Raw genomic sequence first — 26,911 nt, forward strand, 5'->3', positions numbered from 1 at the left:
TCCGAATACACTCCCTCTCCTGTTACTGATCGTGGTGGTGTTGTTCTCCTGTGGTGGGTTTTGCTTTCTGTCCTAGGAGAGAATGACTGTTTGTCTAGTTAAGTTCTGTCTGTTCTGCAGTTTGCCCGCTCCTTTCTTCTCCCTCCTTGTCCGGCACTAAACTCTTGCGCTGGTGTAAGTTGCTGGCTGGCTGCTCTCTGAGACTGGCTAGCTGCGAAAAGAGGCGAAATGGAGGTCCGAGAGGGTATAAAGATGAGTTACTGCTCTGAAAGGGACAGACGTGGCTGGAAGACCGTGATCTCATTTCCAGCTTCTAGCGCTGGTTCAGGCTTCTGCGTGTCACACCAAGTGCTGCCAGACAATGAAAGGATGAGACTGAAGGCACGAGGAGGCTGCGAGAACAACCCTAGACTAAGATCACTGTTGTTTCTCCAGGCACCATGATCTGAGCCCTGGAGCAGGTGCTGAATGCCAAGAGACAAAGAGCACTTGTGGGGCAAAGCTGGACCAAGTGCAGAAGAGTCCATTTTCTGGCGTCACCGTGGGACTGAGGAATCAAGAAGGTGGAGAAAATATGCAGAGGACCCAAAGGAAGAGACAAGCACGGGACTCTGCAGGAACTCCCCCTCAGCGCTGCGGCAGGAAGAGAGCGCGCTCTGACTCTGAGCAGGGGGGGCAGCTGAACAGAAGCCAACCAGACTGTCGCCTCCCAGCCCAAGGCGCACTCGCCACGCAGAAACGCAGAAGCGCGCTCACCGTCAGCCGGCGCCTGGCAGTGGGAACCTGTGCAGCTCTTCCCACAGGGAGAGAAACAGCCCCCGTGAATGGCAGAAGCTCCAGAGGGGAAAGCGTGCACGGCTTGAGCGGCCACAGAGCAGACACGCAGCCTGGCTCGGTAGGTGAGCAGCAGCCGGGGAAATACTCGCTTGGACAACGTGCGCTCCCACCAGTGCCGGTTCACCCAGAGCCTGCAGGCTCTGGCCAGGCACCTGGAAAACAAACGTGCAGAAAGAGGAAACACGCCTGTGCAGAGGGGGATGAAAGTGCACCCAAAAGAAAGCGGTGAAAGGCAGAAGCGAGCATTCTGGTGATGCAGAATTGAAAAAGAAATGCAAGAAAGTGAAGAAGAAAAAGAAATCCAAAGAGAACTCCGGAGAGGAGGACTAAAAAGTAAGCATTTGCAGCATCACCAGCAAATGTTGCCTCACTCTTTGCCACGTGTTTCAGGTGCATGGCTTATGGACAGAAGCGTTCAGTACTTGTGACGGAGCTTGCCATCACAACCTGCAATTTACCATCAAAGGCCGCAGACAAACATTATCATAAGAATGCTAATCATCAAACTTGACGTTTGGGATCGAAACAATAAAATTGCATCATAACCAAACCCAGTCCTAAGTGGTGCTTCTGATTTCTGTAGAGAGTTTGACCATGTGAGAAAGAACAGAGGGGTTTGGGGTTTTTTTGAAATTTTTTAACTCGAGACTTCCTTCATGAAAGCACCAGTGTGATCCAGAAGGGTGGAAGCTTTCTACACCTACTGAGCATATTAAATTAGCACGCAGAGATCTCAGGGAAAAAAAATGACCGGGAACAGAGCATCTTCAGCGCTGCTCGATTAGAGGCTCGGGTCGCCTTTGTGTGATTCAGGTTGTCTTCTCCAGCTACTCAGCCACCAGTAACATGACAAGCACCTGAAAAAGCAACGGGCTAGTTCCTGCCACGAATGACATCACAGGCACCTAAGCAGGCCATGCGTCTTTTCCTATCTAGCTGCTACTCAGTCACAAGTGATATCACCTGCATCTGCACAAGTGATTTAAAAACTCCTACCCTATCCATTGCTCAGCAGCAAGTGACACCACAAGTACCTGCAGCAGAAGCCAGGTACCTGCTCCTTCCCCGTCAGCTGCTCAGCCACCAGTGTCTTCACAAGGACCTGCACCCTCACTTTCCACATGCCATCTTTGTCACCTCCATCTCTACCTTGTCTCCTGTCTCTCCGGGCTCTTCTCTCTGCCAGGCACTTTCCTCAGTCACTCCATGACCTCCCAAGGCCTTTTCCTGTTATTGTGCTTCTGTGGCAGATGTTACCTTGAAAGCACTGTCCCAGCCACGTGACCTGCACCTATTTCTCTTCTCCCTCTGCTTCGTGCTCTGGCTGTTTGATGCATTTTTTGACCTCGGAGGCCCTTGTACCCTGGCTCCCTCCTGCTCTTAAACCCTGCTCCTGCAAGAGAAGGGGCAATCAGTCAGTGTCTCCTCCACGGCATCTCACCTGCATCTCTCTGACATGCACATCTGGCGCGAACTGTCACCATCAGCCCCAGCTGTGCGTGAAGTCTTCTCCTGGCACAGGCGCAGCTCTGGGTGTGCTTGGTGTGGAACACGGCTCCTGAAGGAGAAGAGCAAAACTCAAAGTTGCTCCTGGGCAACGTCCTGCTGGGAGAGCTGATTTGAAGGCAGGTGTGCCGCAGGTCCTGAGGCTGGTCCAGGGGTGCTCCCTGTCCCCCAGCTCAGCCACAGCTCGCACATCTGGCTCCTTCCAGCAGGATTCTGGAAAGCCTGTTCCCAGCTGTGAGCGCCAGGCCAAGGGCACGGGGCAGAAACAGCCCCCACCCCCGAGGGCCCCAGCCCCCAACTGGCCTCTGCCCCCAAACTACTGAAACTTCCAAACAGGCTCTCCCTCTAACTGAATTACCTTCAGTTTTCAGAAAAGAAACTGTATGCTTCCAGATTAGGTAGCGTGAGGAAGATTTTTAGAGGGCGATTTGGGCTCCAACTCCAGAACAAAAGGATTTCCATTACACAATCTCAGCCACCTCCTTCATGATCCTCTTGTCAGTGACCCACAAAAACTGTGTTGTAGAAAACACAGTGGCTATTAAAAAGCATCCTCTCCTCCCCCCAAATCTTTGTTTCCCTTATACCCTCAGACTACCGCAGTAATTATCATACTGTAATTCTGTAATGACCAGCAACCTGAAAACCCTCCAAAGCATGGATGAGAAGCATCACTAACTACGCACCCACCTCTTAGTCCTCTTGCAGCAAGGAGCCAGTGCTCTGTGACCGAGCACTTCTGCATGGACACCTCTCTCTGACAGGAGACTGCCGGGCTGAAAACAAAACCAAGATCTTAAGTTGTCTTGGCTCCAAGGAAAGCAAAGAATTTTTGATACCGATACAAACAAGTTCAAGAGAAAGCAGGATAGTGGAAAAGGCGGAAAATGTGATGTGTCTCACCCACCTTTAATTTCAGAGGAGGTTTCAAGGGTGGTTTTTTTCCCTCGCTGCACAGCACAGGTGAGGAAGCCCACACCTGCCTTTTAAGGAGAACTGAAAAGAGTAAGACTATCAAGTCCGTGCAATTACTCTTCTTTGCAGGATACATGACTCCTTTTTTTACATCTCAGTGGAGAGCTTTAATTTACTACCACTAAGTTCTGATATGGAAACAGCAAAACGTTCTCTGTAAATTTTTGAAAAGAATAGTAGACTGTTCATATAAACTGTAAATGACTTGTTTCCACTGTCAAAGGTTATAACGCTTTTGAGTATCTTTGCCATCTTCATCTTCTTTGCCAAGACTTTCTTCTGATAACGCTATAACTACTGTACCTCAACATAACATTAAACTCTTCAAATATCCTTGCAGATTCTATGAAATCCAAAATGCCCTACATGGATGCCTACAGGTTTTGCTATTACCATCACGTTTAAGACAGCATCAATCCTACCAAACCTACAACCTGCAAAACCTGGAGACCAATTTACGCAAGACATGACGGAATTTACAAGCGGCACAGAGGAACATATGTATCTATCTTGTTCTGTCCTTGCCAGAACTGCTGGGTGACCTGTCATCAGCCTCAGTGACTAACAGCAGGCAGGACTCTCTCATCTGGCTTAGCTCAGATGCAGCTCCTAGGAAAATGGCTATTTCAGAAGTCAGGTCTTGTGATTTTGGGAAAGCGTTTCAAGGAAATGTTTTAAATACTCTAGAATGGTAAGGCTAAGCATGGTAATCTCACTCCAAGTCCTCGCTCTGCCACAGATTACATGAGCAATAACGGGCAAGTCACTGGTTTGAACTTCCCCACTGAGAAAACAATGTCAAATGCATACAGTTTATGCTAATACCTTTGGTAGTTTTTTTCATGAAAGATAGTAAAAATGCAAAAAACCAGGGTATAATTATCTAGCAGGTGCTCATCGTAATACCCCCTCGCATTAATAGCTGGACACCAGGTAAGGAGTGTATGTGCTCTGTTCACCTACCTACTCACTAAAACTAAGTAAATTTTAGTCCTTGGAAAGCACTACCTTTCTTTTTTCTTTTTTCTTTTTTTTCTTTTCATGAAAAGGGTGGTGCTGCTTTCTGAATTCAAGATGAGGTACATGGAGTACACAGACAACTCACTACGTATCTGAACTCCCAAGTCAAGCTCACAAGCAGGACGGATCATGGCACTGATCGGCTGCATACAGGCCACCTGAAAAAAACCACACACACACACAAAAGAGAAAAATTCTAGGCATGGACTGGAAGTCACTGGTTCAGGACTTCTAAGGAGGCCAGAAGATAACACAAAGCCGCAGCAGAAAAAAAGCAGTAAAGCCAAAGGCATTTCAGCCACACCAACCTCATCCCACTTCAAGCTCTCCAGCTCCTGAGTAAGATTTCAAGTGCCATGTCCACACAAACCTGAGGAACTACGTACCTTCAGCGCCACCGAGGTTCCGCTCCCCAGGCCAGCCAAGAGGGATTGAATCGCTCCACCCCATCTGTTTCTGCTCTTCCAGCAAAAGTCTCCAGCACCTGCTCACAGCTGCACTGAGAGAGGATCAGCAGCTACCCACAAGCCAGGGCAGGAGGGCGCACGTGCAGACCAATTACAAAATGAAGAGAAGAGCCAGAGGCAGAAGAGAGACTCCACAGAGAGGCCAGTCGAAAGCTCAAGAGCAGCAAAAGGCAGGATTTCTGTCACCACGTCCACGCCTTCGGGTTGAGGCAGAGGGTACACAGAACCTTCACTGCATCGATCATCAGACAAGGGACTTTGATATCAACAGCTCTCGCCAGGAGCAGCACCCCCTCTTTTGTACCCAGCGGTGTTTGATTCCAAACTGAAAAGAAAGGAAAGCTGGAATTCATGTCCGAGACTACGCCAGCTCTAAAGAAGAGTGAGATGGGAATGCCTCGTGATTGACAATGCTCTGAGGAATAACCATGAGAAAACACTTGTTCCAAAACCTTGTCCAAACCCCTGTGTTACCCTTGTTTCGGACAGGGCACAGAGGAGTGACAAGGAAGGGAGCGATGCATCTCAAACCACACACTGCCAGCAAGAGACAGCCCTTCAGGGAAACTTAAGAAGCCTCAAAGGAACATGTGGACTTGGGAGGAAACAGAGACTCTCCGTTTACCCAAGGAGAGCGGGGAAGAGCACACAGAGGGACAAGGAAGCGCCCCAGCTCATTCACGGGAAAGGGAAAACAGGTGTCCACTGCACAGGAGTGTCAAATAATAAAAATTTTAGAAACCCACAGATACCGAGAAAGACAAATGGGAAGAAATACTGAAGGGCATCAAGCCCTCATACGTAAGTTAAGAGGCATAATCAGAGAGGAGCAGAGAAAGCCACAAAAGAGGGCAGAGCAGCCAAAGTCCCACAGGCCTGTACAAATACATGGAAAGTATTTTGTAAGTCCCAGGAAAGTATGTGATGGTGATGGTACCAGGAAAGGTACAGTAGGAGAAAAAGTCAGGCTGGCACTTCACTCTGAAGCATGAAGCACTTGATCCTCTGTGCCAGAACCGCGCAGGCACTGGCCAGGTAAGCTGCTGCCTACTTGTTGCCCTGCCAATACAATATATAATTGAGGAAAGTAAAATGCAGATACAGAGGTTTTTCTCCAAGTATTTGATGCTGACGCCTTCTCGCCTCCAGCCTTCCTGCACCTCAGGAGCTCAGAAAACGACAAGAAGGGAAAGCAATGAACACTGGCGCTGCACGACTCATGGAGTGGCTTTTCCACTCAGAACAGTGGTTGCTCTTCATCATTATGAGGACTAATTGTCTGGGTTTGGGGGAGTGCCTTGGAAGCAATGCAGGGGCCCAGTTTAACAGTGTGTCATCTAGAGAGAGGGAGACAGTCTGTGGCCCAAATGCCTCGCACAACAGCCACAGTGTGAGAGACAGGGAAGCATTATCCTTGCTGTATTGCTGAGACACCAACTTCAGTAATGATGAGACACCAAAGATAAGCAACTTCCCCCAGGTCTCACTAAGCATGCACTCACGTTTTCCAATTTCCTTTCACTGAACAATACAAAAATTCTCTCTACAACAATAAATTACCCGTGCCCGGGACCATCCCTGGAATGGAGGCCAACTGGCACAATTACCCTTGTCCATTTGGTTGCATTTTGTTGTGCAAAATTTGGATGCAGAATAGCTTCATCCAAAATGCCCACTGGGAAATCCCTGGGACCACTCCCACTCGTGAGCGGTGCCAAGGAATTTGTTGAGCTTTTCAGCTGACATGGGCCAAACCTGTACCTGTAAACCTCCAAACGATTTAGCACTACAGATGATCAAGGTCCAGTTCACAGGAACACTCACCGATGCTGTTTCATTCAATACCACAGACGCTGCCAAAAGTTCTCCCTCAGAGAGCATCTCACGCTAACACACACCGGGTAGGTTTTTTCAGTACTCTCTTAGTATTGAAGAGAGAGTATTCTTTCGTTTAGAGCTGCATTTAGTGGTGAAAAGTGCCAGCCTGACAGCTCTGAAGCATGAAGCACTTGATCCTCTGTGCCAGAACCGCGCAGGCACTGGCCAGGCAAGTAAACAGAAGCAGAGGAAAGCAATGTGAATAAACCAAGCTCATCCGCTATCTCAAGGAGAGAAGAGTGGCTCATTATCTTAAGAATACGGCCTAAGGAGCATCCGGCTTCAAATCCAATGTTCAACTGGAAGTAATTTTTTCCCTTACTGTGATGAACAGGTAGAAGGTGTGTAGGGGGGTTTTGTTTGTTTTTTGGTTTTAAACTTCTTACTTTTAAATAAAAAAGGGAACAAAAGGTATTAAGCACCTACAAAGAGACAAGGTACTATCAGAAGTGCAGGATCAAGTAACAAGAAGTGACTGAAGAAATGAAGACAGAAAATGGGAAGGGTCAGCAAGTACCTAAGCACAATTCACAATTGTGAAGCGATCCTGTCAGCATAGCACTTTTTGCCATCAAAATACTCGATCAGCAACCGTTCAGTCCTTCAAACAAGAGGACATCAGAGCAATTGAAAAGGAAAAGGGAACACATATCTTGAAAGACAATGTCTGAAGAGGCAGTTAATTTGGAGGAAGGAGAGATTGGAAGAGATCTCCAGGCCCATCATAAACTTAACAAACTCCATATTAAGCAATAAGGGGTTGGCTGGTTGCTTTCTACTTTATTTCCATTAGAAGTCTGCTGCAGAACCCAAATCTTCTAAGCATTAAGAGTTTTCTTCCAGTTTTCAGCCTCAATGTACTCAGGGCCAGGTGGCACACATTTTTTCTGGTGCCCACACCTTTAAGCTTAGCAACTGTTCTCCCTAAATGGTATTTCCCTCTTCTGCATTTACAGGAGTCACCCCACTCTTCTTCCACTTGCTTTTCTAGCCTAAGCAAATCATGAACTGATGTCATCACGCACGTCCATCTCCCATGTCCCAGCAATCCCTGCAGCTCTCCTCTCCAGTTATTCCGGGGGGAGTTCATCTTTCTTGTACGTGAAGGACCAGCAGAGCAGCCACGTCAGATGAGCTGTGCTCTGTTCAGTGGCATTCACTCTTCCCTACGGTTCCTGAAAATACTTTGCCTGACACACTGCAGTGCAGCACTTTCTTATCCCACATCACACTGTTGGCTCCCAGCTGCTCTCCTGTGCTTCCCTGTAGCTACCTGTAGGTCTTTTCCCCCCTCCTCAGTTTTGGCCAGCTGAAGAACATCCAACTTAGGACTCTCAAATTCTTTCCCCTCTTCTAAATATCTTCTTGGTGGTCTCAGCTTTCTGCCCTTCAGAGAGGTAGCTTATCATAACAGGACAAAGATAGCACTGTTTTTTCCCCAAGTAAGCAAATACTTGAACTGTTTATTTAAATACAAAAATTAAGAGGAAGGAAAAAAATGACAGCTAAGTGGAAAGTGAAAGTTTAATTTGGTGCTTAAGCAACTTGAGTACTTATGCTGCAGCTGAAGCAGAGGGCTAGCACTTAGACATCTGATCATGATAAAACCAAAAATCCGTTCACTAAGGTTTCAAACTACAAAACAACTTCATCTAAGGGAAGACAAAATGTATATATACAAACACTGCCATGTGTTTATAGTGCCTTCTCAGCACAACGTTTCTCTTATGGCATCAAGAACTTACTGGTACGAAAAATTACGAATTTTAAGTGCTATTTTAAAGCAAGTTACAGTAAAATCAACAGTAGTGGGAAAAGAGTCAAGAATTAGAACTTGCAGAATGGGAGATGATTCGTGACCTTCTCAACAGCTTACAACCATCTCACCACCTGGGAATGACATACTTTGTTAGTATTGGTCTGGTTCGAAACTCAGCAGGCTGGCTTGTTCATCACTGCAATTTTTCAATCAGAGGAAAGAACGAACTGAGGAAGAACTAAGCAGAATGAAGGCCAGCAGGTACCAGTTTCAACTAACCTTCACCTGGGTGCAGAATGAAGCTTCTTTCTAAAAACAAAAATTGCATCTCTATCAGGATATTGGCGATTCTAGGAAGTGTCTTTTTTCCACCCTTTGCCTCACTAAAAAGCTTTTTGGCCCAGATGCTTTTCTCCTCATGCAGAAATGTGAAAGTATTGGGAACCTTGCACATTCGTATAGGAAAGCTGTGGCCCACTTAGCTCTGTAGCTGGAGGGCAGGTGCTGCAATGGTCACGTTCACCTGCAAACAGCAGTTGTCTTTGCCTTACGCCCTAACATCTCACAGGTGAACCGTGCCATGAGAAAAACATGCTCAGTTACAACTTCCTGGCTGGATGAGCAAGGCCACCACCAGTGGGTCTGCAGGTCAGAAGCCCAATGCTGGTGCCACACCTCAGGTTCTTGACACAATGGGAGGTCAACATGAGAAACTTAAAAGTGGCGTGCTTACTGCTGGAATGCCAAAAATAAAGGCGAGAGATGGCCTGTGTGGGACTTAAGAAAAAGAAAGGAAGATCTTACTCTCTCTCTATTACATTTTCCAAAACGAAATGTGCTATGTAAAAGGCAATCAAGACAGGATTAATAACTACCAACAAGTAAAACAGATTTCCTGGATTTCTTCTGGAATCATATAATCCCTCTCCTAAGGAAACGATCTGCCTTGAAGATGCAAGACAGTCAGTGGCATTTCTACGGTTGCTCAGCTACATTTTAGTTCATCTGTTAGCACACAGCCTGGCTTTTAAAAGAGGTTGTACTGGACGGAAGAGTCAGAGTTGAACTGAACTATCACGTGAAGTCGAGGGGAGAAGAATACAACAAAACATATTTACCACAACCTGGTATATAGTTGACAAAACAGCACGACAGACTTGCCATGCCATGCCATCTAAAAGATGCTGCTAACGTCTCTGTCAGAAGCTGTTGTTATGTTATGGGCTATTGTTATACTCATGAAACAGCCAGCCTTCATTGGCATGAGGACTGGAGTGAGACCCCTGTGAATTACTATGCTCACTGCCTCAGTCTGCAGAAAATAAACAAATAAATAGGATTTAAAAAAAAAAATCACATGTAGCACAAATGATGGCCTTCAGAAATGAATGGCTCTGTAGATAAAACAGTGGGTTAGATTAGTTTCTCATTAATTCCTAAGTTCTCTGTCCTCTGCTTTGACAGGTGTTGATTCAAGATCTCCCTGTACTCAGAAGCTCTACAGCTGGATACCCCAGCAGGAGCAGTGGGGGACAGCAGCCAGATAGACCAAGACCTCCCACTTACTCTTCCTGTTAAGTCAAGAAACCTTAAGGAGCATAAGAGTTATTCCTCTGATAGCAGAACGGGATGAAGGGGCTTGAGATTTTTAGAACTTCATTTTGATAACATTTCACTGTTCCTTCATAGCCAGAAGGAATTTAATTACAGGAATTTTCGTACCACTCAACTGGTAAAAAGTTGTACAAGCCTTTTTATCCCGTTTTATCCTTTCACGCTTGTTCCATAAAACCATTTTCCACTCTCCAGCTCGCAATCTCTCTAAGCAGAAAAGTCCTATCTGCTGCACACCTGTCATAAACCAGGTAAGGTATGACAAAGTTTCAAGTATATCAGTATTTATAAAATTAGAAACTTTAAAACGCAAAAAAGAAAAAAGACTGGTGGGGGAAAAATTATTTTCTACCTTGACTGTTAGGTACTTAGGCTGCCAGTATTTAACATTCATGTCTCTGTATTTCAAGGTCAGGATTGCAACAGTTCTGCTATTTGTGGATATCAGTGAGAGATTATCACCAGTTCAGGTGCTCCACCTACACTTATTCACAGATGTGATTTTTTTTCTTTCTTTTTTAATGTTTAAAAGGTTGAATCCACCCTTCCAAGGTATAATGGGCAAAAGAGCACATTCTAAGTGAAATTAAGTTGTGCTTCGCTTGATTTAAATACAGAAAGTTAGCTCCACTGGTACATTCATGCACAAGAACGTTAACACCTCCAGCTTCATAAACACCCATAAACTATATTTTTATAATTATAAACAGCAAATTACTAAACATAGTACAACACTCTATGAAAGGGAAAAAGAATGCATGCACTCAGCATTTTCCTTTTGGACTAGAAAATGAAAATCTCTAACAACGGATAAGCCTGAATTAAAAATCAATCCACTCTGGACCCCAAATGGGGTATGGGTTATGATATGCCACATATCTGGACTTGACTCTTGAAAGCACTACGGAACTTCAGGTTCTTATGCAGAGGCTTAACTAGAGTCTTAATTGGCAACTTAATTTGGGACATGAAAGGTATCAGCACTACAGTACCATGTGCAGTCAAGAAAACTGGTCTTGCAGTTCAATTCCAACGCCGCATTCTCAAACAAACGAGGCTGCTACATCTGAGGAACAAGGATGGAAATCTCACCTGCCATCCCGAAGTTACGCTGTGGCATTTCTTCACTTTTTGTCGCTTTCCTCGGGCTTGGTCAATCTTTTGCAGAGTCTGAAGCAAAGGCCCATAGCTTTTTCCTGTTTGTAGCAGTGGATATCTGGGTTTTCACAGGTTGGTTTGTTGTGGGGCACCACTCGTACCCTGGCTTTGCCTTCATAAATGCATCCTTCTACTAGAAAAGAAAAGGAAAATTACCAGTCATGCCAGTCATGCCATTATACTATCCACAGGGCAATAGAATGCACTGCTTGTAAGAGGATTTAATACAGTAAATAATCCTTAAATATCTTGATTTTTTAACAGTTCAATCACGAGCTTAGACTCTGACTGGCAGCACAATCTAACAAGAAGAAATACTAAGAGAAGTAGAGCTGTATTTTAAAAAGTGGGGTTTCTCTTTCCTCTCCTGAAGGTTTATCACCCAGAGCAGGCTGAAGTTCTGATCCTGCAAACTGTTCCCCGGTGCTTGTATGCTCGCTCTGGGAAACAAAGACAGCTATTCAAATTCTTTTGCAGGTATACAACCTTTGTTTACTTTCTAGTTTGAATGAAATCAAAACATACATTTAGCAACAAATGCAGCATGAATTTCAGAATTATGACTTTGCCTTGCACTCATTTTTCTCTAGTAGATCTGTATTGTAGAATATTTGAGTATATTCTTTCCCAAACCAGGCACTGAAAATAAAACACCATAAAAGGAGGATCATCTCATTTTCAGTAACTTCTGATACATCATCCCAGTGTTCCTTCCAAAGTGTACCATGCTGCATGGCTGCATAAAATAAGCTGGGACCATTTGAAACTTTCTTTGGCCTGGAGCACACAGCACGCATCTCAGCTGTTTGCTGTATTCTTGGTCTGAGGCAGCAAAACGAACGAAGCCAGGCTACACACAGCGGGGTAGGGGGAAAAGGTCTGGATCCTACACAGTTTGGGGGGTAGGGGGAAGGATTAGAGCCTACTTTATTCTCAGAATGCGACAGTGATGTTTTCCAAATACCTTGCTGACCAGACCAAAGCAACATTTTTGAATGTTAGCAGCAATAAAAAGAGTACATTTCAGTATTTTAAACGTGTTGCCATGCAAGGTGGAGAATGGACGACTCAGAGGAACATGCCACACATTCCAGCTGCAGATGTTTGCCTAACAACTGACAGGGACGTACAGCACTGGCTGCCGGGGGAGGCTAACCAGTAAGGACCAGTGCTGACCGCAGGGAGGAGGAACCCCACACCTTCCCATGCACTCGGCTGCTCTCAATGGCAGCAAATGACCAGAAGAGCTGTTTTATCCTGAAGGACATGGCAGGGCAGCTGCAGGAAGCTTCTTCCGTGATTGCACATCTTCCCACCACCCAGCTGTCATCAGTCCCAGTTACGGCACAGAGAAACACCCCTGCTTCATGCACGTGCCTGCACAGAAACACACGCAGAGGGAAAAAATCCCTTGGGTATCAAATACAGAATAGCACGGAAAACCTTGTCCTCTGACAGAGTCTTTGCAGTGTTTTCCCAGGTCAATAAACAGCGTGCCTTGTGGCAGGATCACCATCGCATGTGTATCGCCCGCTTTCATTTCCATCTTAAGCTATCAGCTGGCACTTGCGACCGCCAGACTGTAGCAAGGATAAAAACAATTCCGTTTACAAGCAGCACAGCACCGTGTGAACCCGCTGTGTGAAGTCCTGTATTTATCGAAATGGCTATAAATAATAAAAATCTGCAGGGACCGCTGACCCACATACGTGCTGTATTTTCTGAAGAGGGGCTAGGTATTAAACCTACAAACTAAGGACCGCGACACCTCGCACCGTGCCCCTTTTCTCTTTCCCTCCGTTTGGTGTGGGAGCTCATTTCACCAGTGAAGGTACACCACAAAAATAGCCTCACAGAGCGGAAGGGAGGGGAGGGGATGAGGGAAGAGGTGGAAAGGAAATACACAGAGAAGCAGCTTTGCCTTCCCTTGTTAAAGCCACAGCCCTCTCACGAATCATGTTTCCAGCCTGCAGAGTGAAAAGCACAGAATCGCCAGCAATGAAGTATGTAAGCTCTTCATGTCAGCATCGCTGCTTGGAGTAATTGAATTGTTCTGCGGAGTAATTTGACAAGCCGACAGGCTGCCCATCAAAGGAGAACCAGGATGCATGCCATTCGTGAGATGAGGCAGCAGTAAGCTTTTAATCGGTGTCCAACCAGAGCAATTCAAGTGAGGTGGTGTATTAATGGATTTTGTCCTCTGCAAAGCCAAGGAGCGAACATTAACTGCACTCCCCAGAGGGGAGGGAGCAGACTGAGGGCAGGCAACTCATCGGCGCCTTTCAGAGTTTCAACACTCAAGATAAATGAAAAAAAAACATGTAAAAAGTTAAACAGTGGCCAAGAAGCAGTTTTATAAAATGCACACAGGGACCTGATCCAAATCTCAGACAGACTTTCAATATTGATTTTCGTACTATTAGACCAAGGCCTACAATGCAGTGATAGCTTCCGCTTGCCAGATCAGGAGAAGATAATTTAAATGAGCTACACAGTAATGAGAAAACGCTAAAGACAATAGCAGAGCTTACTGTTCTCCTCCATTCGACCAACTGTGCAGTGAACCAACTTAACACAGCCAGCCTAAGGATGTCTCTGAAGTCGCTTAAAAAAACCCAAAAAGGTAAGTCCGTATCCTGGAATGTAAAGACATCGCCTTGGTTCCCACACAGAGCAGCAGAGATGGCCCAGCAGTTTCATGTCCCGACATCCCAGGTAAGAGAAAAAAAGCGCAGGATATGTTTGTGGGGTCGGTTTGATGTATCCTTTCCGTTTTGTGAAAGCCTGGGGAAGGATGCCTTATGAGGTAGCACAGGTGCCACCTTAGACAGGAGGATAAAAAAAGTGCCGCACTTCAGTGCAACTCCCTGAGTTGCTTTCATCACCAAATAAAAAAAGATTTGCTTTCTCCAGTGTGGTGGGAACAGGAGCTCACAAGTGGATTCAGGGTAGCAGATAGCACGTGCTTAACTGTAAATGTATGCTTAAATCCCACCAACTGGCTATTAAAGGTCACATGAATCCCAGAGAGCTAAAAAAGAAAAAAAAACAACCAACCAACCCAGAAAAGACTACACTCTGTTTTTCACTCCTGAAGGACACCGGATTCGCACGACAGGTTACGGTCCATACCTCACCCAGTGAACTTGCCAGACTCCAGCAGGCAGCCAGAACATTTGTCCCCTCCTACTCCGAGGCGGCTGCCAAAGCATTGGCAGAGCAAGGACCGCAAGCTCCCAGTCGGGCTGACTGTACCTGTGAAACCACTGGCCGAGCACTGGCAGGGAGAAGCGTTCGGCTCTGCCACTGAACTGGATTCATCAGGCTGCTCCCTGCAGGAAACCATCTCCACTGCCTGCATCTTGCCGATGCAAGGATGTATTCAAAAATGAAGTGCCTTCTAGCAAGGGAAACAAGGCTTGAACAATGATAATCGGGCTGGCGATTTTCCAAGGCAGCTGAATATTCCCAGTCCCTGAACAGGGCAGTAAGCCCTGTAAGAGTTAACAGAAAAACACACCACTCCTATTATTGTAGTAACTAAAAATGCTGGGGCAGCTCAGGGGGGCTCTGGGAGTCGGGGTGCCCGGGGCCTGTGCTCGGGGGGTCTGTCTCCATCTCCTTCCCCTCCTCAGCTCTCGGGTCACCCCCAGGGCTGCCCCGGCCGGCCCGGCTCCATCTGACAGGGAGCCCATCGCACCGGGCGGTTTGGAGCTCTCCCCCACCACTCCCGGGTGGCCCCAGCCCTCACCTGAGCCAAGTCGCTGAGCTGTCTTTCATCTTTTCCGTTAAACACAAACATAGCAACGCTGATTATTTCATCCAATCCTTTGCCCTGCTATCCTGGCATATATTTAGAAAAGTATTTCTTAATATCTGGGGCTGACGGGTCTACAAAGAAAGATACCATTAGAGTCCCATTTCCCTTGTTTTCACGGCTGACCCCTCCAAACATGCTCACTTGTTTAACCGATCGGTGTAATATTCAGAAGGATGTTGAGCATTTCCTTGCTGACATCATTGGACCGTAGCTGCAGTACTTTGTGCAAGACCTGCACGGGGTTGGCCACACTGGCACGAACTGGGGCTGACGGCAGCCCTTACTCCCCCACACCCCCTGGGAACAGCCACTGCAAGGCTCCCCAAGCCCCTCCAGACCCTGGGGGGCTGCCTCTCCCCACACAGCCTAGTGGGGACCTTGCATGCTCTCTCCTTGCAGAATGCTGCCTGCTTCAGCCTGGGATGCTGCTCCTTCTTCCTCATCCCCAACACCATCTTCACCGTCAGGCTCACCAAGCACTTCCACCCCATCCACAACCGGCTCACGTCAGCGGTGGGCATGGGCGGGGGGGGCTGATCATGGCAGGGGAGACATGGGCTCCTCCTTGACCCCCCGATGTTTTCTCCTTCTCCCTCCACAGCTCTGTGGGGTCAGAGGAGACCTGTCCCTTCCACATCTCCTGCATCACGGTACTCAAGCTCCAGGCCAGGGGTCTGACGGGTGCGGCGGCACGCCCTGTGCCCCAGGAGCTCCTGTCAAGCTCGTGCCCAAGCCTTGCAGGGCTCCGGATCCCTCCGACATCTCTTCCTTGGCCTCCTTTGGGGTCTGAGCATCCGTTGGGGACACTCCCGGAGCCCGGCTGAGCAGGGGTGCAGGGGAAGGCTCCCTGCAGCTCTCGCTAACCGCCAGCATACCCCTTGCACTGACAGACCCCATAGGGAAGGACACCCACCCGCTGCCCCACGACGCTTCCCATGCCCGGGACAGAGCCCCAGCATGGCCCCACCAGCGCTCCCCAGGAAGGGGCACATTAACGTCACAGAGCTTCACTTCACCGACAGCAAGACCAAGACTGACCTCTGGCCCAGACCAGAGACGGGGGAGGACAAAAACAACCCAAAAGTGTCCCAGGCCCCTCTCCACCATCATGGAAGACGGGGCAGCACACACATGTCAGCATCGCAGGGCCAGCGGTGCTGGCCCCATCCCTTCCCCTTGGACCCAAAAATCACCTCCCAAAGAAAAACATCGGTGACATGGGAAACCATGGCGGGGATGCAAAATCAGCATTGAGGACAGGACATCATCAGCAGGATGGGAAACCATTGAGATGGGAAGTTGCTGTGGTATGAAAAATCAAAGCATCGCAAGGCTAGCTGAAGCAGGTGCTGTCATAATGATCGCCATGGGGAGGGACCCCCCCAGAACACTTTGCCCCAAACAAACCCCACACTGACCGACCGCCATAGCAGGTACAGCAGCAGGCTCCCACTCCTCCTGGTGCTCCTGCCCGCTGGGTAACCCCCCAACTGGCTCTGCCTGCCAATATCTCACCCCATCACCTCTCCTCGCTTCCCCCAACAGAGAGGTTCCCTCTCTGGCTCCCGATGGCGTTGGAGGTGCCCGGCGTGAGCTCCACCCCCCTGGCCATGCCACCACTGGTCACTGCCAGCATGCTGTCTTCTGTCCCTGGGCTGCCAGTGTCCTGTAAGCCTGCCCAGGTCCACCCCGTTACCGACCAGCTGCCCCAGGCCAGCTTCTGCCATGGGGTGGCAGGGCCCCTGGGGGCCCCGGGGCAGCTGGTGCAGCTCCCCTGTGGGGTGCAGCTCCCCACCGTGCTGCAGCTCCCCCGCCAGGTGCAGCTTCCCCCGGTGGTGGAGCTCTCCCGTGGGGTGCAACTCCCCTCTGTGGTGCAGCTTCCCCGCGGGGTGCAGCTCCCCTCTGGGGTGCAGCTCCCTAGCGTGCCTGCTCCCTACGGCTGGGGACAGCAGGTGGTGATGGGGACTCTGGTGCCCCACCAGCCGATGGAGCTGGGGCCGTGGGCCATGCTCCAGGGGGAGCCCCTGTACTCCACGGGCTCCTGCCCGCTTCAAGTCCCTGCCCACCCCGGCCCCCCGCCACACCGCCGCCCCGCGGCTCAGCATTGGGTGCGGGGACCTCCTGTGCTCCACACCCTGCCCGGCTGCGCCCAGAAGCCGTCGGAGGCCTTTAAGAAGGACACAGCAGCCATTGAGGACAGTGTCCCTGCTGCCAGCCCCCACCAGCCAGCCCTGGCTCCACCCACCAGCAGAACCATGACAAAGCCCAAAGGTGAGTTTTGGGGGCTGGCAGAGCCCGCAGGTGGGCGGCCAAGCTGAGGAAAGCTTGCATCGCCCCGGGGTCGCGTTGGCTTTGTTTGTTTGCTTTTTCAGCAGCGGTGACCACCCCAGCAGCCCTGGGGAAGCCCGCAGATCTGCCCGAGCAGGGGCCAGTCACCTTTGCCGAGGCCCTTCCTGAGCAGGCAGAGGACACCACCGTGAAGCATATGGTCCACTGGCTCAACACCACGGACGGCGAGGACACCATTCCTGATGGCCCCGACAGCCCCAGCTTGACCGCCTTCCTCCACAAGCTCCCTGACCTCTCCGAGTATGTGGTGGAGGGCGGCTGCCCCAAGGAGCCAGCAGTGGTGGTGGGGCTGGGGGACAGCGAGGACACCGCCCCCGATGTCCCCGACTTGACTGCCTTCCTCAATGAGCTCCCCAACCTCTCCGAGTACGTGGCCACGGGCGGCTGCCCCAAGAAGCCAGCAGTGGCGGCAGGTCTGGGGGACAGCAAGGACACCGTCCCTGATGTCCTTGATTTCCCAACAGCCTTGCCAGCACCACTTTCCTCAATGAGCTCCACGACTTCTCGGAGCATGTGGCGGACAGTGACTGTCCCCAGGACCAAGCAGTGGTGGCACAGCTAGGGGACAGCGAGGACACCATCTTGACCGCCAATGGCCCCCACTTGACCGCCGAGGTCCTCGATGAGCTCCCTGATCTCTCCAAGTATGTGGTGGAGGGCAGCTGCCCCAAGAAGCCAGAGGTGGTGGCGGGGATGGGGGATGGCGAGGATGCCGTCCCCGATGTCCCCGATGTCCCCAACTTGACCTTAACAAGCTTGACCCTTAACAAGCTCCCCTACCTCTTGGAGTACAGGGCAGAGGGCAGCTGCAATGAGGAGCAAGTGGCAGTAGCAATGCTGGTGGACAGTGAAAACACCTTCCCCGATGACCCCAACTGCCTTGCCAGCACTGCCTCCTTCAATGAAGTCCCTGACTTCTTGGAGTACGGGGCAGAGGGCAACTGCCCCAAGGACTTCCTGGCAGCGGCAATGCTGGGGGACGCCGACACCTTCTGGGGGGTGGCGGCCTCCCCCTTGCAGGCCCCCAAGGGGAAGCAGGGTGGGGTGGCAGCAGACCTCCCCGCCTGGCTGACAGTGAGTCCCTTGGAGACTTCTGAGGAGACCTCTCTGGAGAGTTCTCCAGAGGACAGTCCTGTGGAGAGTCCCTGGAAGGATCCCCTGAAGGGTCCTCTGGAGAGCCCCCTGTGGATCCCACTGCTGAGTCCCCTGCCCAGCCCCCCGGCTGCCCCCCGGTGCCACCCACCCCACATGGCCCAACCGGTGGAGGAGGCACTGCGGAGGCAGCCCCGGGTGGGTTCAACCCGCTCGCCACTGTCGCCGGGCGTCGTCTCCTGCCGGGTGGTGCCCAGATCGGGCAAGGCGGGCGGCCAGCAGGTCAAGCGCCCCGCGCCAGCTGGCACCCCCAAGACACAAGAGACCTTCCCGTGGGACAACATGCCACCCAAGAAGAGGAAGGAGATGGTGGTGCGCCAGTTGGTAAAACATTCAAAAACCCCGCGGGAGGGGAAGCCGGATGGGGACGGTGCAGCGGCAGGCAGCAGCAGGCAGCAAGCGGGCAGCAGCAAGCGGAGGGCATCCGACAGCAACAACGTGCCCACCAAGCGAGCCAGAACCCTGAGGGACGCCGCGGGACAAAGTGCTCCACGCCCCCCTGACCGCTGTTGATAGACTGATAGAGAAGGTGTGGAGCACGGATCCCTGCGACATGCGACCTGCACCCGCCCATACCAGTCCCAGCCCTCTCCCATATCTCTGTTTCTTTCTTAATTCATTAAAGGTTTGATGTCGTTTCACAGCGCCTCTGCCTATGGTCATTCCTGCAGTGGGAGGTGGGGGGGTTAATGCAGCCCCTGCCGCATGCGTAGATCTGACACTCCACCTCTTCACCCCAGTATATGAGGAACCCCCCATGATTCCAGATGGAGATGTTTAATCAGAACCTTAATTCCCAAACTCGGGGTAAATGAACTAGAAAGAGCTCTTAAAAATCTATCTGCTACCATGGAACCCACAGACAATTGCACAGTAGATGCCACTTTAGCCTTGCAACAGGAAAATTCTTCTTTAGCTGTGATACTAGGACAAAATCATCTAGTACCTGATATGCTTACCCTGCAACAAGAGCATTGATTCATACCAAAGGTAACAAATGTCACGACGTCCGGGCCATTTCCAAACACTTACAAACATTACATCAAATCGCAGTATCTCCTGGTGGAGTTTCACTTTCTGACCTCTTTAGTTGGATACCACCCTTAGATTTGCAACAAATAGTAACAAAAACTATTATTATTGTAATATTCTTTATCCCATTACTAAGTTATTTGGATTGTGATTAAGCGTTGAGTTGCCACATATCATAGAACCAAACGATCGAACTCACCAATAGCGATTAATCTCGCATTTGTCCCCCGCTTGGGAAAGTCCTCCTCCTCCTCCACCACCTCTCCGTTCACCGCCCAGCCATTTCGCACCAGTAGAGGCAAGAGAGGCTCGCACTCTCACTCTGCAGGGCTGTTACCCCAACCACTGGATCACGCCGTTACCCACGCCATAAGGGGTGGAGTGTGGCGAGACGCTCCTGGCCTCAGGTATGGCAGGGGACAGTGGAAAGCGCTAACAGAGCGTGCTTGCGCTGCTCACACAGCTGCACGGAGCCCCTCGCACACAGAAACCTGTGACCAACCGCGTACAACTACTTGCGGATCACCAACCCTTCTGAGACACGTCCAGCTTTGCATGTAAAGGACATGCCTACATCAACTTGTCAGTCATACAACTGAACAGAGAAGGTGCAATCCCAAAAATAAGGTGCCCCAACACCAACTCGGGGTAGCTCTCAGCTGGTCCAGGGGTGCTGCCTGGAGAAGGAGATGTCCTTATGTCATGAAGGAGAACACGACAGGTCCACAATTTCCCCAACTGTTGCTCATCAGTGGGTAAGATTAATCGTTAACAGTGTTGTACCTCGCCTACACGGCAAGTGAGATTTCCCCTTCTCTCTTTCGCTCATGCTTAGATTGCTTGCGCTCTACTCAGGCTCAATGATATTGATTGTCAACTTATATTATTATAATACGTTTGAACAGACTTGGTCCGTAGACCGTTGGTGTTTTATCGTCCGATACCCAAAGAACCCTTGTCGTGTGACAGGCATCCACCTCTGATGGAAGTTTTAAGCAATAGCCCGCGTTTGCCAAAGAAAGCTGGCGAGAGAAGCACCAGGACGCACGCAAAGAGAAAGCCCGACAGAAGTGTCCTCTGCCCATCTAAAAAGCGAAGGGAAAAAAGGACTCAAAAAACAGAGCGGCCTTTTCCATCACCCCGATTTAAAGCAGAGCAAGCAGCTTTTATTTTAACAGCGTTGAAGAAATCCCTAATAAGGCCTCCTTCAGAACACTGCTTCGGGGTTCAGGAGGCTCAGGTAGACCAGATTAAATGCTCAGAGCTACCAACACAGAACAGAGAAATGAAGAAACTATTATATAAAGTAATATTTGTACAAGGAAGAAAAAAATTCACCTTTTTCATGATTATAGCAACTGTGATGTTTACTTCAGAAAAAGATGGGAATGAGGGAAAATAACCTGCCTAGGTTGAAGGTAGAGCATGACCAGTTCATGAATGACCAGGGATTATTCCGTCTAGAGAGGGCAGGAAAGACATCCCAGGACTAGGGTGATTTTTGCTTCTGATGAAACAGTATCAACGGCCTGGCAGCGTGAAGGCTACAGAAGACTACTGAGAAGACTGCAGTCCCAGGCTTTTTGTGGGACCATTACCCTGCAATGGCCTTTGCCTTGGCAAAGTGATGGCAAATCAAACATTGCCACTTGAGCCCTCGAACTACGTCGTCACGATCCCAAGACTGTATCTATCTATAGTCTATCTGTAAGACTCGGATAGATTTAGCTGAGAAAATAATGAGGCCAAATGAAATGTATCTCCAGGAGATAAAACTGTCGGCAGGAGCTGGCTCATCCTGGGACTCGGTACCACTCAGGCACACGACCTGCAGTCCAGAGGTACCCCTGAAGAGACCTCGACGGCCTGCATTAACACACCGGTACGCACTTGAGATGTAAACACTGCCAAGTCATCTCTTATTTGCATCCACACAAAGAGGAGCCAATGTAGCAAATTGAGCCTTACTTCTGCTGAAACTCTCCTTACAGACAGCTCATCTTCTGTGTTCCTAAACTGTCGTAAAGACCTGTTCTAGCGCAAAGGCTCGAACCCTGCCTACGGCGAAGAAGCCATTTAGACAAGCCCCGCTTTTCTTTCCTCACTGTTGTCTTGCTTCCCAGAAATCAATCAATACCCAAAGCTCCGTATGAAGACCGCATAAAAAAGCCAACTGCAAGTGCCTTTACTTGCCACTATTTTTGTCAGGCAGCATTCTAGGAAGAAACTAGCTTGTCCGGCTTGTTTTGCTACAGCTTCATTACCTTTAAAGATGACACTTCTTACCTCTGCTACTCCAATACAGCCTCACAGCCCAGCAAAATCATACTGCAGGTAGGAAACCTTCACCATACAAAGACAGGCACGCTACAGGCACAGTTACTCTCAAAGAACAGGCTCTTTCAACCACTCTTCCTCTTGCTTACCAAAGTTCAGATAGTGTTAGAAAACAACAGCAAAAATGCAGCACGCTCTCACGTTTTACGGAGCCCATTATCTCAGCCGTTCAACCTTAAGTCCAACTCCAGTCTGAACCCCAGAATAAGAAATGCTGTCTTAAAAATCTCCAGAAAAAAGAAGGGCTTTGAAGTGACAAGACCAGAAAATGTTCATGAAAGCCCCATCATGCAAGTACACATCTCTGATCACAGGCCAACTGCACCGTTACCTGAGGAAGCGATGTTCTCTGTGAACTGGCAGCCACCGACATCTGGAAACTAGCTCAGCGTCTCTTGTTTATTAGTGCCAAGCACGCAGGTTGGAATTGGAGCTGGGGAAGAAAACCACAGGCAGTCAGTCTGGTTTCATTCAAGTCCATTAGGAGAAGTCCAGTTCACATTTACAGGAATCACAGCAGGCCCCACCCGTCCCTGCAGTCCCCAACACACTCCCTAGGAGCAATAAGCGCAGAACAAGAAACCTTCCTTCAAAATAAGGCCCACAGCCTGCTCTTTCAACAAGATGCACAGAGCACCAGCTGAGAACCACCTCTGCTTTAACTACGCCTAGCTCCACCGTCTACATAAGGAGATCGGCTCCCAAATGATCCCTAGCCCTAAAGACACAGATCTTCCTTAGGGCAATGCTAGGTTGTCCTGGTTTTGGCTGGGAAAGAGCTAACCTCTTCCTCGTAGCTGGTATAGTGCTGTGTTTTGGATTTAGGATGAGAAGAATGTTCATAACACACCGATGTTTTAGTTGTTGCTGAGCAGTGCTTACACTAGGTCAAGGACTTTTCAGCTTCTCATACTGCCCTCCCAGTGAGGAGGCTGGAAGTGCGCAAGAAGTTGGGAGGGGACACAGCCAGCACAGCTCACCCAAACTGGCCAAAGGGATATTCCATACCATATGATGTCATGCTGAACAAAAAAATGGGGAGGTTGGCCGGGGGGGTGGGGCTGCTCCTCGGGAGCTGGCTGGGCATCGCTCAGTGGGTGGTGAGCAATTGCATTGTGCGTCACTTGTTTTGTATATTCTTTTATCATTATTATTATGATTTTCCCTTCCTTTTCTATCCTATTAAATTGTCTTTATCTCAACCCACGAGTTTTACCTTTTTTTCTGCTTCTCTCCCCCATCCCACTGCAGGGAGTGAGCAACCGGCTGTGTGGCGTTTAGCTGCCTGCCAGGTTAAACCACAACACGGGTAAATACCAGAGCACAGGGACGCCTGGTCATTCAGGTTAAGCTGATGGGGAGGAGGACTAGAAAGAGAAAAATAAGATGAGGGAAAAGACTGAGGAGCTGAGAGAGAAAGAAAGGTGCAGGGAAAAGTCCAGAGAGATAGACAAATCAAGCAAAACAGGGACAAGGAGTCTTACAGAGAGATGGAAGAAGAAAAAGTAGGGTTGGGGAGCAGCACAGAGGGACAGAGAAAGTGGGGGGAGAAGAAGAAGAAGGAAGGAGGGACAGAGAAAGGCAGGGACAGGGAACGGGACATACAGACAGAGAGAGAAAAAGAAGGACAGTGAACAGGACGGAAAAGACTAAGAAACAAAGAGAGGGTCAGATCCGGACAAAGAGACCAAGGGGAAAAATAGCAGCAATGGCCTGGAGGGTAGAGATGGAAGGAGAGGAAAGAAAGGCCGAGAAGCAGGACAGAGGAAGAGAGAAGAGAAAAAAGAGAGAGCCAGCTGGATGGGGGTACAGCAAGGCAGTGCGACAGAGAAATAAAGACAGGAAAGATGAGAGAGGAAGCAGGGCAGAGGCACAGCGGGAGGAAAAAAGGGTCCAGGAGCAGGACAGAGGTGGAGAAAGAAGCAGCAGGGAGAGAGGGATAGAGAAAAACGACAAACAGGATGAAGGATGGGGGCAAAGGGAGAAAGACAAGGAGAGGGGCAGGACGCGGATTGTCAGAGAAAGGCAGAAACAGGGAGGCAGGACAAAGTGAAAGACAGGGAAAAACAAGAGACAGGGAGCAGGACAGAGATGGAGGGGAAAAAAGCCTGGGTTGGGCAGCAGGACAGAGAGGTGGAGAAGGAAAAGACAGCGCTGGGCCGCAGGACAGAAAAGGTGGGGACAAGAAAAAAAAGGACAGAGGAAGCGTGAGAGGAAAGTAAAAGGGAGAGGGATCTGGGCAGAGATGGAGAAAGAAGCAGCAGGGATAGAGGAAGAGAGGCAGAAAGAGGGAGCAGGACAGAGAAAGAAAAATAAGGACAGGGAGCAGGAAGGAGATGGAGAAATAATCTCGGGTGGGCAGCAGGACAGAGAGGGAGTGAAAAAGGAATAGGGTCAGGGAGCAGGACAGAGGGACATAGCAAGAAACGGTGGGACAGGGAGCAGGACAGAGCGACACACAAGAATAACGACAGAGCGAGAAAGGCCGGGATTTTGAGCCTCACAGAGGGATGAAGAAAGAAAGAGAGGGATCAGGAGCCCTGTGGAGAGCTGGAGGAAGACTAAAAAAGAAAGGGGGTCAGGGAGCAGCAGTGAGGGACAGCGAGAGTAAGAGATGGACAGGAAGAAGGACAGCGACAGTGGGACACAGAATGAAAAAAAAAAAAACCAGAGACAGTGAGCAGGACCGGGGGGGGGGAGAGAGAGAGAGAAAGTGAGAGAGAGAAAGAGGAGGGAGTGGGACATACAAGCAGAGAGAGAAGAAGCAGGACAGGGAAGAGGCCAGAGAGATTGTGAAAAACAGAGAGGGATGCAGATCGGGACAAAGAGGCAGCGAACGAAAAAACAGCAATGGGCTGCAGGACTGAGGGAGAGGAAGAAAAAAAGAGGGGCAGGGAGCAGGGCAGAGGGAGAGCAAGAAAAAACAAAGGGGCGGGTAGAATGGCAAAGAAAGAGAGGGGCTTGGAAAGAGAGGCAGGAACAGGGAGCAGGATACAAGAATAGACAGAAGAAGAGAGGTACAGGGAAGCAAAAATGTTACACTAGTGAGGGAAAGGCGGGGGGGGGGCACAGGCACAGGGAGGGACCCGGACGCAGAAGAGGGGTGACACGGCCCCAGGGGCCCAGGACTCACCGCAGTTCCCGCTCTCGGTGCTTCCAGACGAACGTTACAGCTCAGACATTTCTGTCTTTGCTTCTCTCAGCTCTTACAATATGAAGCTTCCTAGACACACAGTCTCACACACACTACATGGCTGTACCGTACTTTTGGCTATCCACACAGACCCCACGGTGCATGCTGGAGATCTGGTCGGCTGAGGAATACTCAGAGGGACCCTTCCTCACTTGGAGAGGCCATCTGCCTCTTGTCTGCAGCCAGGGGCAGCTTCCAGCCAGATCCCCTTCGTGTCCTTCTTCAGCCGCTTTACCTTTTTCCGATCTCTTCAACTTCAGCCTGAGCCAGATGCAGCCAACGACATCCCTGGGGGAGGAACGGACAACCGAGCCCTCAGCGCAGCCTCTGGGAGAGGGAAAGAATCGTGATTACCGCAGCCGGCCCCAGGCTGCAGCCCCTCCTGCTGCAGGAGCTCCTGCAGGCACCGCTCCTTCCCCGCGCTGGCGCTGACAGCACCCACGTTAACGGAGGATCGAGTGTGCCCGAGGCCCAGCTCGCTGCTGCCAGGACAGGCCGTGGGGCGGCCTGGGGCTGCAGGCCAGGCCTCAGGGGAGGTGCTGGGGCCGGGGCAGCTGTAGGGGGTGAGCCGGGCCAGGGCGGCTCAGGGGGGTTCTGGGAGTCGGGGTGCCCAGTGCCTGTGCCCAGGGGGTTCTGTCTCCATCTCCTTCCCCTCCCCAGCTCTCGGATCACTCCCGGGGCTGCCCCGGCCAGGCCTGGCTCCAGCTGACCGGGAGCCCATCGCACCGGGCGGTTTGGAGCTCTCCCCCACCACCCCCGCGCGGCCCCAGCCCTCACCTCAGCCGAGACGCAGCTGGAGCAGAGGCTGCGCCTCCCGAGACCAACATGGCTGCCGGGACCCTGAGTGTGGGGAAATGACAGCTCCCGGCATGCCCTGGGAACCAACATGGCCACCTGGCAGCCCCATGCCCCAGCACTACAGCTCCCGGCATGCCCTGGGAACCAACATGGCCACCCGGCAGCCCCATGCCCCAGCACTACAGCTCCCGGCATGCCCTGGGAACCAACATGGCCCCCTGGCAGCCCCGTGCCCCAGCACTACAGCTCCCGGCACGCCCTGGGAACCAACATGGCCACCTGGCAGCCCCGTGCCCCAGCACTACAGCTCCTGGCATGCCCTGGGAACCAACATGGCCGCCTGGCAGCCCCGTGCCCCAGCACTACAGCTCCCGGCATGCCCTGGGAACCAACATGGCCCCCTGGCAGCCCCATACCCCAGCACTACAGCTCCCAGCATGCCCCGGGGCACGCATTCCTGCTGTCTGACCCTGCGGGGACACCGTCCCCCAGCCCGGCCCTGCCCCCTCACCGGCTCCATGGCCGCCTCCCTGGGGCTGCTCTGCATCCCGGAGCCCAGGTGGAGCCGGGAGGAGAGGAGGGGAGAGGGACAGAGCGGCAGAGAGGGGTGGGGCAGGGCGGTGGGGTGGCCGGAGAGGGAGGGGACACAGACAGAGCGACGGGGAGAACGGGGGGGAGCTGGGCGGGGAGTGGAGGAAGGAAAAGTACTGGTGAGGAGCCGGCAGAGGGGCAGAGCGGGAACGAGGTGGAGGGCAGGGGACGGCGGGGTGCGGGAAGAAAAACAGTGATCGGCAGCGGGGAGAGGGGCAGAGGGAGAAGAAGAAGGGCAGGGAGGAGGACAGAGGGACGGACTGGCACAGGCAGGGGAGGGAGCGGGACGGGGGGGCAGAGAGACAGAAAAGGCAGCAGGAGAGCAGAGTGACAGCGAAATGGGACAGGGAGCAGGACAGAGGACAGAGGGGAAGGGCTGAGAGGGACCAGGGCGGGGAGGGAGAAAGGGAGAGGCAGGGACAGAG

At 50.8% G+C, this 26,911-nt stretch overlaps 1 long non-coding RNA gene across 2 annotated transcripts; it reads right to left on the minus strand.

Moving 5' to 3' along the window:
* Positions 1–3,026: 3,026 nt before the first annotated feature.
* On the minus strand, positions 3,027–25,262 carry LOC142076719 (uncharacterized). 2 transcript variants are annotated; one of them, XR_012671285.1, is made up of 6 exons: positions 25,170–25,262; positions 11,149–11,347; positions 4,725–4,832; positions 4,327–4,496; positions 3,251–3,339; positions 3,027–3,119 (listed from the first exon to the last, which is right to left on the minus strand). It is a non-coding gene; the product is annotated as an uncharacterized LOC142076719 (long non-coding RNA). The 2 variants fall into 2 exon arrangements; XR_012671286.1 differs by lacking the exon at positions 25,170–25,262 and adding an exon at positions 22,236–22,311.
* Positions 25,263–26,911: the final 1,649 nt, after the last annotated feature.

This window comes from Calonectris borealis, unplaced genomic scaffold (assembly GCF_964195595.1).
Source record: "Calonectris borealis unplaced genomic scaffold, bCalBor7.hap1.2 HAP1_SCAFFOLD_96, whole genome shotgun sequence".
Lineage (NCBI taxonomy): Eukaryota > Metazoa > Chordata > Aves > Procellariiformes > Procellariidae > Calonectris > Calonectris borealis.